The 14,813-nt window shown below is 42.0% G+C and overlaps 1 long non-coding RNA gene across 2 annotated transcripts in view; it reads right to left on the bottom strand.

Moving 5' to 3' along the window:
- LOC147995531 (uncharacterized) overlaps positions 1-14,813 on the bottom strand; it is a 36,404-nt gene that overhangs the window by 5,184 nt on the left and 16,407 nt on the right. The window lies entirely within an intron of this gene.

Raw genomic sequence — 14,813 nt, forward strand, 5'->3', positions numbered from 1 at the left:
CCCATGGAAGTAAGAATTTTTCATATCTCCTGGAACTGGAGTTCCTGATGGTGTGAGTCACCATGTGGGTGCTGGGGAATAGAACCTGCAGGAGCAGCAAGTGCTCTTAACTGCTGAGCCGTCTCTCCAGCCTGCTCCAACTGACTTTAGCAGTGAAATATCTAGTAACCAGGAAGAAAATTAAACAGTGAAGTATTGCAATTGTGCCCTTTTGGTTTTTGAAAATTTCATAGCAAAATGTCCCAGGGTTGACTCAAAGGTTAGAAAACACTTATTTTAAAACTTGCCCTTATAAGTTAAATCGTGGTTGAGTAGCACTAATTCTGAGTGCAATTAAAGGTCACCAAAGGTTTGAGCAGAGGTCAGACAGAATGCAGACTGCATTCATATAGGCCTTTCCAGTTGCACATAGCAAATAAAATAGAAGGGGCGGAAACAGGGAAGTCTGCTGAGAAGCTACTGTGAGGGTCATGCATGAGATAGACAGATCGGGAAGGTAAACGTGGGTGGTGATAGAAGAGACCAGTGACAGAGAGCTTGGACTTGCTAGTGGGTTAGATTAGAGGGAGTTTTGGAAGGAACCGAGGATGACTTCTGGCTTGAACCTCTGAAAAGAGCCATTTTACTATTACATAATACTAAGAAGGATGGGACCTTTGAGATCTGTTGAGATGATAACATCACAGCGATGGTGGGTAGGGAAGCAAACAAAGCCACTCCAATGAACTATTACAGCAGCCAAAAGCAGACATCTAAGTTTATATTTAATATTAAGGCTATCTATCTTCTAGACTTGGGACTGGAAAGAAGGCTTGGTGGCTAAGAGTACTAGCTGCTCTTCCAGAGGTCCTGAGTTCAATTCCCAGCAATCACATGGTAGCTCACAACCATCTGTAATGGGATCTGATGCCCTCCTCTGGTGTGTCTGAGGACAGAGCACTCATATACATAAAATAAATAAATAAATAAATCTTTTTTTAAAGAAGTTTGTCTAGACTGCAGTAGGACATCAAATATCAGGATGTAGATCTCCAACCTTTCCTTAAGCAAAATCTTTTGGAGACAAAGTGAACAATCAATAAGGCTTGTGCACAAGCAATGAAGCAGTGAGTCCAATCTTAAAGCCTGGGTCTGATACTGGATGAGAAGAGTTAAGATCAGAGAGGAACTCCCAGACTCGGCATCCTGCTTGCCAGAGTTGGATGCTCGAGTATTTGAATAGCCATATTGATGAATATTTACAAAGTATTTGCTACCTACCAAACACTATTCAAAGTACATCAAACTATTGAATTGTTTAATTCTCCTCACAACCCTCTAACAAACGTTGCCCCTGTCATGGGTCACCCAGAATGTCTCAAACACCCTGCTACCACAAAGAGCATCGTGATGAGCCCGCTCCACTCATGGCTACCCGCTCTAACACATGGTTAAGAAGGGGCTTAAGGTATCCACATCTAGACAACAACACTTGATTTCCAGTCAGGTACAACAGCAGTGTGCACTAAGGTTCCTCTTCCTTATATTCCTCGACAGTGTTTATCATCCACCCATTAACTTACGTTAATTGAACAAGTACAAGGGGATTTCTTCTTTATGCTTGCTCTATAGTTACAGATAAGCTTCCCATATGTTCACATCTATGTTACACTTTTCAGAACGTACTTGCCTTAAGAAAACTAAGCCGTCAAGTGTGATGGCGCATGTCCGAAATCCCAGCACTCAGGAGGCATGGGCAGGGGGCTTTCTGTGAGCTCAAGGCCATGCAGGTTACCATAAAGAGTTACAGGAAAGCCAGGGTTGCCAAGTAAGACTGTCTCAAAGAAAAGAAAGTAAAAAAGAAAGAGGAAAGGAGCTGTTTATATCCTTGACCCTTGCTCTGTCTAGTTCATAAGGTCCTTTGACCGTCTTTCTATTAATTCCTTGTCCGTATCCTTCACCAGCCTGTCAGGCCTCAGTTAAATTTATCTATGAATTTTCTATGGTGAACAATAAGAACATTTCATAAAATGCCATTGTCTTTCACTGAAAGAGTCTGGGAAAGTATAAAGAACTTCAGCTCTCATAATTGCAAAACCATCTCTGCACCAAACCGGGAGCCATGGCAGCCAAGGAGACGGTCTGAGAAATATATAGGAAGCCCTAATTGCCAGGCTACTAAATTGGTGATTGAAAGAGACTTTTGGTGCATTCTATTAATAAACCAGTGTGTTTCTTTATTTACCCAGGCTTGTTCCCACAAAGGATCTAAGGAAGCTTGGCAGAAAACAAGCAATAAAATTTAAAAAACACAAATTTTACAAATCAGGAACACGGAACACAAGGTCAAGCTCAGGAAGAAACCAAAACTTCAGATATGTAGGCCACAGGCCCCGGCGCTCCCGGTGTGGAGCCAAAGCGTTGGCTCTGAGCTTCTTGGCAGCCAGAGAGAAAAGGGAAAAGGGAACAGAATGGAGCACAGTCAACAATATTCTGCTTGTTGATAAGAAAATGTACAAGTTCCTCCTCAGAACATAAGCTGTTCCTGACCCAGAGTCCTGGAAGGACTCTTAGGTGGCTCAGATGGGGACAGCTCCCTCACCAACATTTCTATAATAGAAGTAACTGCTCTCGTTTCTTATAATATCCCTCTGTGACGCAAACGGCTGTCATCGAAAAATCTTTGAAATATGACAATCAAACAAAGCATTGAAGGCATGCTAAAAATCTCACTAGCTCAACACAAAAACTTGTTTTTCACTCATATAACACACACACACACACACACACACACACACACACACACACTCGCGCACGAACACTCATGCATACGCACATGGAACCAGGCTCGTTCTACCTTAGGCCCCACCGTGTACTAGAGGAGAATGAGAATCCTGCAGATCTGGAGACAATACTGCGTCTCTCCCTCCTCACTGCTCGGACTGGCACTAAGCCATGTGGGTACTTTTAACCAAGAGAGGAATGGGGCAGTCTGGAGTCATGGGTCCCAGAAAACAAATAAATGTTTACCAGGAATCATTTGTTGCTTCTAAATATGTCCTCAGCCTGTCAATCCCCTAAACTAGGTCCAACAGTCTACAGTCTACAGACTAATTTTTTTTTCTTCTGAGCCAGCATTTTGCTACGTAGCTCAGGCTATCCTGAAGCTTTTGATTGTCCTACCTCAGCCTCCCGAATGCTGAGATTACTGGCCTATACCACCACACCCAGTTCTCCATGTTGTAATGGTTGGGAGAACAGGTCAAAAAATACTATTTTGGGCCACATAAAGAAATTGTAGGAAAATCATTATTATTAAAAATACATATTATTGGCTGCAGAGATGGCTTAGTGGTTAAGAGCACTGACTGCTCTTCCAAAGGTCCTGAGTTCAAATCCCAGCAACCACATGGTGGCTCACAACCATCTGTAATGAGATCCGATGCCCTCTTCTGGTGTGTCTGAAGACAGCCACAGTGTACTCATATATAATAAGTAAATAGATCTTTTTTAAAAATACACATTATTAATACCTGCAGCAGAGGTAGTTTGGTCACTCCCACCCCCACCCTTGTAGCAGCAACTTTGCACACCGTCCTCTCACAGAGTCCTGAGACCAAGAACTCCAAAATTCTACACATGGCTGCTGGAGAACAGAGTTCCAGCAAAGGAGACCACATAATGGGGAAACCAAAAAATCCACTCTCTGGGCCTTGACAGAAAGGCTTACAAATCCCTGTTAAACCAGTAAAGAGTCTGTGCAAGTTATGCAGCCGTCCTTCTAGCTAGTCTAGTCCTTCGGAAACACCACTTCGCCTGGTCAGTAGTTGCACACACTGATGGCAGAACTGACATGCTGAAGGGATTCTGAGAGCTCTGGAGATGAGGACATCGCTCTTGAAAAAGTGTAGGAGTGGATTGAGGAGGGCTGGCTGGCAGAGCCAAGCCGTTTGAGAGCAGCATCTCTCAACACTGACGCTCACAGCAAAATATATATATATATATATATATATATATATATATATATATATATATATATATATATATATAAAATAAATGAGCCAGAGGGGAGGAGAAATAATAATAATAAAATGACGATGATAAATAATTTGTTCATCTTAATGTTCTAAAGAAGGCCCTGTTCTGTTTTTTGGGCCTTTTAAATGCCTTAGTTCCAACGGTGAGGAGATAGATGGAGGAGGGTGACTAAGGATCATATTTCCAGAACGATCAAATATCAAGTAGTTTACTTAGTTTCCTGGTAATTGTTTTAACCTAACTTTCATTGTTTCTTCATACTCCAAACATCAGATCAAAAGCCAAAGTAACCCACATGCCTCAAATATTGACTGACGGCGTGTCTTTCTATCGCCGTCGGAAAGGTGAAGAGGCTCGCTATGAACGGTACGGCTACTACACAGCTCTTCCCGTGACGTAAAGCAGAAACCTCAACCCAGTTTCCTTTAGGCCATGAAAGCTGTCTTCACCGAGTGCCCACAAAGCTCTCTGCCCTGAGGAGCCAGGCTACCTGAGACCAGGATATCCCATCCTCAGGAATGACCTCAGAGACCATTGTTCCAGGGTTGCCACCACACTCCTTGATTTATATAGAAGAGGAAACGATGTGAAGTCTGGATGAGGCATTTGTACACACCACACGGCTGGAGCACAGCATTGACGTAAGGACTCGAGCCTGCCACTTCCTCATCTGCCCTGGGTTCCTCCTCGGCACCACGATTCATCCCACACTGGCTCTTCGGAGCCATTGCTGACTCTCGGTTATGTGTCTATCTTCTAAGATAGATGAATTCGAGTCCAATACCGCTTACTTGTCTTCTCGGTAGACTCTCTTCCTAAGTGAGGCCCACAAAGCCGATGTCCCGTTGGTTTTGCAGGGCCCAAAATTCCCAGGATGCCTTTTTGCAAGAGCTGGGTTTACCTCAACTCTTTGACCAAAGGCTCAAGAGTCTTCCACATTTCCTTCCCCCTTTACATCCCACTGGTCACCCAGGACCCATGCTCACCCCACCCCACCTCTGCCTCTCTCCTCCAGAGCAACAGCTTCTGTACATCATCATTCCATAGAGCCCTGGGACCAAAAACTCCAGAATCCTCCGCTCCACTGCTGGAGGGCAGATTCCCCAGACAGTTGCTCTATACTAAGCCAGTGTGATCACGGCCAGGGTAGGTTGCTAGATTTATTTCTGCTAAAACAATGATTTTCTTTTTAAGTAACCAAAGCCATGATGAAATTTTATTGATTTTTTTTTAATTCCAAGACATCCCAATGAGGGCCACTCCCGCTTCTCTTTCTTGGTAAGTTATTAGGAAAAAAAATTCTAATCAACTAAACTTAATTATTATTTGGTGTTACTTGACAAAAGTAAATAGTAGTCTCCAATTTTGCCCCCCCCCCCTGCTTTTTGTATAGGGCCAGATCTCAATTAATGGCATTGATTTATCTCAAACAAAAATAACGATCTCTCTTTATTCTCTGGGTCCCAATTGCAAATCCCACAATCTCTAATTAACAATGATTTATTCCACACAACTATTCTTTCTCATCAATTCCCAATACTCAACCTCGTGCCTCAGTGCTGCTTCCAATCCCAACCAGAGATATCAGAGCGCTTTCAAAACCCAGCAAAGTAGACTCCATTCAAAGCAGGCCAACATCCGGTGGAGAGGCCATTCGGCGGTTAAGAGCACAGGCTGACCTTCCAGAAGATCCATGTTCAGTTCCTACCACCAAGCTCACTACAGCTGGTCTCACCCCTGGTCCTGGATGGTCCAGAAAGGCAGTCCGAGCAAGCCATGGGGAGCAAGCCAATAAATATCATTTCTCCACAGCCTCTGCCTCAGTTCCTTCCTCCAGGTTCTTGCCCTGACTTCCTTCACTAATAAACTAGAACCTGCAAAGTGAAATAAACCCTGTCTGCCCCAAGTTGCTTTTGATCATGGTGTTTTCTCACAGCAACAGAAACCCTCAGACAAGTGGTAAGTGTCATTTTCATTCAAGAGATTTGATCATGGTAGGCATCTGCCACAGTTCCTGACTTCCCTACCTAGATCTCCCTAGCCGTGAGGCAGAACCTCCACAGAAGCCGGAGAAACTGGATGGGAAACATCTACGAGATCAAAAGGGAAGACCGCCTAGCCATCTGGGAGTGTGTGCAAACCACCACGGATCCAGCTCATCTCTCATTTCACAAGGGTTTGTGCTGGAATTAGAGTTCCAAATGAGCTCAGGAAGGAGGAATTGTGGGAATTGTAGTCCTTTCCTCATTAGCAGAAGAGCAGCAACTGGCACTGTGGCTAAAGGCCACATTCTGGGGGAACAACAAGGCTACAAACCCTGTCTCCATCAACTGCTCTTTGATGAAATGGATCCAGTAGACCTACCACCCTCTATATCAGAGCATTCTCATTTATAAAGCAGGATACCAACTACACAGTCCACTGGGTGAGGCTCCAATAAAATGTACATAAAATGTGTGCATAAAATGTGTGCATAAAATGTGTGCATACATATACATAAAGAAGAGGAAATATGCAAAAAGAACTCGTTGCTTCGAAAACACTAATAAACATGTTTCCTCATAAGTTAGGATCCAAAGGCCAGGTTATAAGAGGTACTAGAGTTCCAGACCTTCCCGCTCCACACCAGCAATCTTCACAGTGTATCCTCCTCCTCGCATCTGTGCCGATCTAGAAAGCATACCTATCGATGACATTCAGCAGCACACCGTGACTGAAGCGCACACAAAAACCACTTATCAGGAATAACCTGGCACTGTGTGCCCTTTAACCAACAACTCTCCATTTTCACATATGCATATGGACTCACACACACGCATGCACACACACACACACAGGCACACACACACACAGGCACACACACAACATGCGTTCCAGTTGAAGGCACAAGTGTAGCCTTGCCTGTGCCTTCACGGCCATTTAATATGGTGTTGCTGCTGTTCTCAAGAGCTGTTCCTCACACTGCACCTTGAGAAGAATGATGAGTTCTAGCCTTACTTATAAAATGGTGCAGGCATGAGCACAGAGATCAGCCTCCTTCCCAGTCACCATCTGATGAAACTACAGAAAGATACAGCCAGGTACCAACTTCCTCCAGGAAACGTGAGCATTCAGAATCCCGTTTCTTCCTTTTATAGGAACGAATCTAATAAAGAAGTCCATTTTTCATGCCACTAAAGACCAAATGAGGCCAAACAAGTAGTCTAGAATCAATTTGGGACAGAAAGTAATTCCATTATCATCAATCAGAGCAGTGTGCCCTTGTTTAATAATAGTTCGCTAACTTTTGAGCTGCCTCACACAGTGAAGAAATTCAAATAGACGATACATTTTAACTTCAGGATGGGAGGAGAACGAGCCGTGAGCTGACTTCACCTTGATAGCTGTGAGGAGGATATTTAGAACTCTTCCTTGACTCGCCCCAGTAGTGTGTGAGCCACGGCATTCATCCAACATCTCTTGAAAAATGTGAGGCATGAAGTAGGTAAAAAGTATCCAATAAGGAAGGGATAGAGTAAATTAGTGACAGCATATTCCAAAAGAGAATACTCTACAATTGTCAACATTATCATCTATAAGTCTATTGTCCTATAATAGTGCTTGTGAGGAAGATCAGTAATTGTTATCAATAATATCTTTTATGATCCCAGATCAATAAAAATCTATGGTAAGGGTACTAGTTCACAGGTATAGTTATACCTAAAAAAGAAAAGTTGAAAGGGCATATGTGAAAGTAATGACTTTTTTTCTAAATAGTAGAATTACAAGGGGGCCGTTTATATCTTCTAAATGTCTACATTCATATGTTTTACTTGTTTAAGTAATAAGTACACCAGAGAGAGACTTCCCCCAAGCTAGATCTTTGTGTCGCTCTCTCAGGAGGCAGAAGCAGGTCAAGCTCTGATTTTGAAGTCAGCCTGGTCTACATAGCAGCTTGCAAGCCAGTCAGAGCTACATAGTGAGATCTTGTGTGTGTGTGTGTGTGTGTGTGTGTGAGAGAGAGAGAGAGAGAGAGAGAGAGAGAGAGAGAGAGAAGAAGAAGAAGAAGAAGAAGAAGAAGGAGGAGGAGGAGGAGGAGGAGGAGGAGGGAGGGAAAGAAGGGAGGGAGGGAGGAAGGAAGGAAAGAAAGAAAGAAAGAAGAAAGGAAGGAAGGAAAGAAGGAAGAAAGGAAGGACAGAAGGACAGAGAGGCAGAGGGACAGAGGAGCAGAGAGACAGAAGGACAGAGTGGCAGAGGGACAGAAGGCCAAAGAGAGAGAGGAAATTAAGGAAAGAAACTGTTTTCAAGCTGAGGCTGAGCAAGTGACTGGCACAAGCACACAGACCTGACTGAGTTCATAAGAACTGGAGTTAGAGCTAGAGGACAAAGACAAGCAGATTCCAGGGGATCACAAGGTAGCCAGCCTAGCCAAAATGGCAAACTCCCTATTCCAGGAAACGCTCTTGTCTCAAAGACTAGAGTAGAGAGAGATGAGGAAGACAAAGGATCGACAGCCTCTCGTGTCCACGTGAACACTCCTGTACACATGTTGAGCACTCCTGCACACCCGGTGAGCACTCCTGCACACACACATACACTATACAAAGAAAGGAAGGAAGTGAGAGAAGAGAGGCAGGGTGGGGTCTCAACCGCATGGCGCTTAGCTCTGCAGCAATATACCTCACACCTGGGTGACCTAGGAGAGTAAGGACTTGATTTATTTCTTCCATCTCTGACTAAACCAAGCTACCAAGGAAAATCAGAGGCAAAACTAATCAAAACACAAAGGCTATGATCTCAGTTTCTGTTACTAAGGCTCATTGACTCTTCTATTCAATAAATACTCAGCATGCATCGAGAATCTCAGAAGCACAAGGGCATGTGCACGGGTCCTGCTATGACAATAGGAACCCACTTTTAAAGGCTGTGCTACAAGGAACATGCATGAAAGATGAATCCCCTTTCATTGTGAGAAGTAGGAAAGTGTCATCAAACCACAGGAAAAGTTCAGTTGAGACTCAATGTTGGAAAGATGAATTCTTGAGCTCTTACTTGGATTCTTACCCTGTACAAAAACCAGCTCCGGCCATGAGAGATGGCTCAGTGGTTAAAATCATTTGCTGCTCTCCCAGAGGACCAGGCTTTGATACCCAGCACTCACATGGTGGCTCACAGGAAAACAATTCCAAATGGATTCTCGGCCACCACACACACGTATGGTACACAGACATACATACAGGCAGAACGCTCATACACACAAAATAAATTTTTAAAAAATAAATGAGTAATGCCATCTCCCCTCTTCCTTAAATACCTGGCACAAAAGCACTAAGTTCCCAGGAGCTTAATAATATGATATTAAATAATACGATATGAATAATGGACTGGACATTCAAGGGAGAATCTAGCAAGACTGAACGACTGGTAAGTAAGAGTTAGAATATTCTGTTCCTAGAAGAGAAAGCTAGGGTTGAATTAGCCACCCTGTTCTTTCTGTAGAGATCTGATGGAAATACTGTTGCATTCTTCGTACTTGTTTTTCTATTTCGTTTTCCAGACAAAGTCTCACCGAGCCCTATCTGGCCTCCTCCTCACTATGTGTGTATCCAGAGTCTGGCCTTGGCCTCCTGCACCTTCTTCTGTTTAGGTCACAGTCATGAGGTACCATGGGGTCAGAGTTACAGTTTTATATTAGAAATATCTAAAACTGTCTGGCTTATAAATTCAGACCAGGGAAATGGACCATTAAATGCTATAATGGATAACAACAATAAAAACAAACAAAAGCACAACTAAAATAAATTTTCCTGAATGATTTTGCAGATGAGCAAGCTTGTCAAGGAAGGCTTGCACACAAACCTCTGTGAACTTGGGAGCTGGCTACTTAAGCCACTTCCAAAGCCAAGATCCCACAGTTTTAATGATAAACATGAATAACCAGACAAATTTAGAACCTGTATACAACTGAACAGAAAATTCAACACTCACACTTGTCACAAGAAGTCAGTACCCACAGAATATAAAACTCACCGTGGGTGTACAGGGCACAGATTTCTGGAAAAATCCCAGACTGATTTCTTATTCATATTTGCAAAGCTTTCTGATTATTTTAATTAGTTGCTTATTTAATAATTCAGAATGTCCTAAATACAATCTGATATTAATCCAATATAATTATTTTGGCTCCAAAAATGCATTCAGCTCATTGAATAATGTGTGTGGCTAGAATAAGAAATGTTGATGCAGCTCTTGGCTCTTCGTACATAGCAACTGTCACATTGATCTATTCTTGGCCCATTATTATTATTTTCAATATATAATTGTTATAATGACGTACATGTCATCAAACAGCCTTTACCACCTCTGCCTTTCAAAAAAAACAGAAAGAAAAAAGAAAAAGAAAAGGCAAGGAAAGTTAAAAAAAAAATAGTGAGTGAGGATTCCAAACCTATTGATTTAGTACCAAATCTAAATAAACCCAGAGGCCCTCTCCTTCTGCACATTGAGTTGAACGAGGTCAGACTGGGCATCTTCCAAATGAAGGGCTTAACTGAACTAACTCTTTCATGATAATAATTTATATTTTAAGATAGCCACTAAAAATTGTCATTTAGCAGATCAATTCCATTAAACGCTCTGAACTTCTCCCCAGTTGTTAATCTCATCTATTACAGATGCTGTTCTGCTGGGAAAACTTCAGCTTTAACTTAATACCAAGTTGCAACAATTCTAAGTAGGCCTGGAATACACCGTCCTGTATGTGAAATAAAACCTTGAAAGATCTTAAATCAAGACAACAATTCTAGAATTCCTTGTTCCCCAAAACACAGACAGACCCTAGGGAGGTTTTGGCAATCGGTGTTAGTGGTAAGATACATGGAGTGTGTGTGTTTGAGGTTTTGTTTTTTTTTAATGTATCTTTTTAAAATACACGCTTTCTTGTGTCTATAGTAAAAATTCCACTTTTTAATTATTGATCAAAGACCAATCAACCCTTACACAAACAAAAAGTTCAGGTCCAGATTTTAATATCAAACACGGTGTAACTGAGGAAGTAGCTTCTCTCAGATGGATAAAAATGTGAACCTTGTGCTATCATCTAGGTGAGCGAGGTAAACAGTACGATGGGCTAATATAAAAAGAACATATCCATTAATCAGGTAATGGGGAATTTAAGACGAGTCCAGAACCCTCTTCCACGCCCACCACGCCGCATCTGTTTGAAGCTGGGTCTCTGAAGCTATTTTTGCGCGGTGATTTAGCACCACAGTCCTCTGGGTGATAGTTGAGGAAGCAGATGCTGGGGATCTCGGGGCCAGCCTGGCTCTGACTCACGCGTCGGCTCCCGCTTTGTACTCACATGAGAAGGGGTGGAGCGAACGAAAGGCTGACTTCCCGCCCCGCTGCCAGCTTCCTCAAACTTTCCACTTACGCATTTGCCTGCCTTACCAGCTTCGTTTGAAGTTCCCATGCCAAAATCCTGAACGGCATGTTCCCAGGATGCGTTAAATTTAAAAAAAAAAAATCAGCGGGGATTTTTTCCAACTGAAATTAAAAGTAAACTGAAAACTAAGAAGAGATCTTTTTTTTCCTTTTTTCTCCCTTTAATTTTCTTCTTCCCCACCCCCAACGCCCCTTTTGAGTTGTTCCTCACGGAGGATGGCTCATCCTGGTATCTGCAGAAGAAAGATTTGGGTATGAAAATGACATTGAAAATGTTCCCCTCTAAGCGCCAGCCACAATTCCTACCGGGGAATCATAACCCTTCCCAACGTTTCCTATCTCCAGTTATTTACTGTGAAATGATTGAAGCTAATAACATCCACATTTATTTGGAGATAACATTTCAACTGTCAATTAAAAATTAACGTTTATTAAATGTCCACAGGATATAAATCTTTATTCTTTCTTACTGTATCAGAGCTGACAAGAAGACAGGGGCAATGAAATCTATGATGCTTAAATACTTTTTATACTGGGTTTAAAACAGAAACATGGACCATGTTATTGGCTTAGAATGTGGTTTCTCAAGCAGCAGTTTCTATTAAAGCTAAGCTTTTTACAGAGAAATTAAATTCAATAGCCGGAGTTTTACAGAGCTTTCCTGCGAGCTGCCTTTCATTTACTAACTTTAAAACAGTGGGACATATAAGGGTAATTTTTTAATTCGGATTCTTATTTAAACAAGTGAGATTTTCTTCCCGAGTGCCACTGTAACTTCTGTGACTTAATGACAGCCCGGAATAATTAATTCAGGCTATTTTTACAGTAGGAATATACAGGAATTGTTAAAGTGGATGTGAATCTGGTCCCACCAGCTGGGTTTAATCCCAGCGATGTGAATGAATGAAAGACCATCTTCATGGTGACTACCATATTGTTCTTAGGGTAAGGGCTCATCAGTTGACTGGACCCCTTCACGCTCGCTACATAAATATGTCTTAGGTCTGGAAAGATGGCTCAGTGGTTAAGAGCGATGTCTGCTCCTGCAGGGAGCCCAGGTTCCGTTCCCAGCACTGGTGTGGTGGCTCACAAGTGTCCAGAACGTCCGTTCCAGGGGACCTGATATCCTTTTCTGGCCTCTTTGGGCACACATGTGGTGCACATACCTACCTGCAGACAAAACACTTACATGCATAAAGTAAATAAATCTTTTTTACAAATAAGCATTTCCTGACAGCTCCCAGAAGGAAATGTATTGCAGCAATTCGTAACGTCCTGGAGGGGAGTGAGGCCCATGAAATGAAGAAATGTGCTGAGATGCTCAAAACGAACAAAAGAAGCAACTTAGCCTCAGACTTTCCGTGTTTAGGACCTGCCACATCCAACCAAAAGGTATAGAGACCCAGGTGTGTGGGGGGAGCAGTGTAGCTCAGTGATAGCGTTCATAGGTTGGACCCCCAAGCACTAAAAACAAAAGAAATTTTAAAATCCCCAATAATATTTTGCACAAATACTGAAAGAAAAACACATATGGGGGGGGAGGAACATACCTTTGTAGCTATAACCAATGCTTAGTGGTTATACTACCTAATTCAGTAAAATGTACTGAATTCAGAAATTAATCAAATCTGAAGAATTGTCTGGACAGCCAGGCAGAGAGGTAAATTCTCTATTTACATACTTTTTTTTAATGGCTCACAATCCTGGAACTCACTGTGTAAATCAGACTGGCTTTAGACTCACAGAGATTTGCCTGCCTCTGCCTCTGGATGCTGGGATTAAAGGCATGTGTTATCATGCCCAACACACACACACATATACGTGTGCACACACACACATACACACACACACATACACACACACATACACACACACATACACACACACATACACAAACATACACACTCACATACACACATATACACACACACAACACACACAGACACATACACACACACATACACACACACACACACACACGCACGCGCACACACACACTTTCAAAGGCAAGGTATATAACACCATGGTACATATTAGGGAAGGGGAAACTGTTTTAATCAGTGGTTCTCAGCCTGTGGGTATCAACTCCTTGGTAAACCTCTATCTCCAAAAAATATTTGCATTACAATTCAGAACAGTAGCAAAATTACAGTTATGAAGTAGCAGTGAAAATAATTTTAGGGTTGCGGTCATCACAACGTGAGGAGTTGTGTCAAAGGCTCACAGCATTAGGAATGTCGAGAACCACTGCTTTTAATGAACATATCAACCCTGGTATATAGATCATCTCACCTCACCTGTGTCCTAGGCAGTGCCCACAAGGGGAAGACATTCTGTCGTTGTCATGTCCCCCGATCCCATCACATGGCCCACTTAGTATAATACTGAAGGCCAATTCCCTAGCATCTCAAGGGTTAAACTCTTTGTCGTGCATAATTTTGAAAAAGTAAAGCAACCTGCTTAGGCTGGTTCCACAAGGGAACCAACCACTCCATAATGAGGCTTGGCCTCGCCTGTCCCAGTAGGATTAATTTTGTACAGTAGAGCACCTAGATGAATTAGTTTTGCTTTAAATATTGAGTCCTAAAAGAGTTAAAAGGTGGGAGAATATCAATCAATAATTTTTACATTAACTGCTTTGTATATGACAAAACAAAATTAGCTTTGGCATTCTAACCCCTTCATCTGGCATTTCTGACTGGCCCTGAGTTTTGAATAAAGAATCAGACGTCTTAAAAGCCAACGGACACATGCACAGATTTTCCTGGTCCACAATGCTAACTCGCTGCCCTGCTTGTCAGAGATGTTATGATTACCTACCATACATTTTGCAAGACTGTAAACACAATTTCTACTTATTAAAACAATCCTGTCCTGGAAATAAGAATTTGTTCTGTGTGTGTGTGTGTGTGTGTGTGTGTGTGTGTGTGTTGTTTTGTTTTAATATTGAAGGTGTTCTGCTTTAAATTTAAGTGAAAATAATAACTTAGTGTCTAATGTTAGGGGGTTTTTTTTATTACATTTTACTTGGTTGTGTTTTCCCAATATCTACCCTTCCCTTTCGTAAAACTGACTTCTACTGAAATACCTTTAAGGAATTAAAATCACTTCTACAAGTAAGAACAAATTTAAACTAAAACTCTAGTGTTTTAACGGTCTTTTCAGGTTAAACACCTATCAAAATGTAAATAGATGATTTCTTTTCAAGCAAGATGAAATCGGGTTTTTAACCTGGCCAATTGCCCGAATAAATAATCTTTAATATTATTTGGTCATCTTTTGGTAATTAAAATGGCATATCACAACCAGTTTGAATTTATATCCATGTGACAAGAAAGTTATTTAAGACATAACTGTGGATAGAGGAAATGTCT

This window comes from Rattus norvegicus, chromosome 3 (genome assembly GCF_021556685.1).
Source record: "Rattus norvegicus strain SHRSP/BbbUtx chromosome 3, alternate assembly SHRSP_T2T, whole genome shotgun sequence".
Taxonomy (NCBI): Eukaryota; Metazoa; Chordata; class Mammalia; order Rodentia; family Muridae; genus Rattus; species Rattus norvegicus.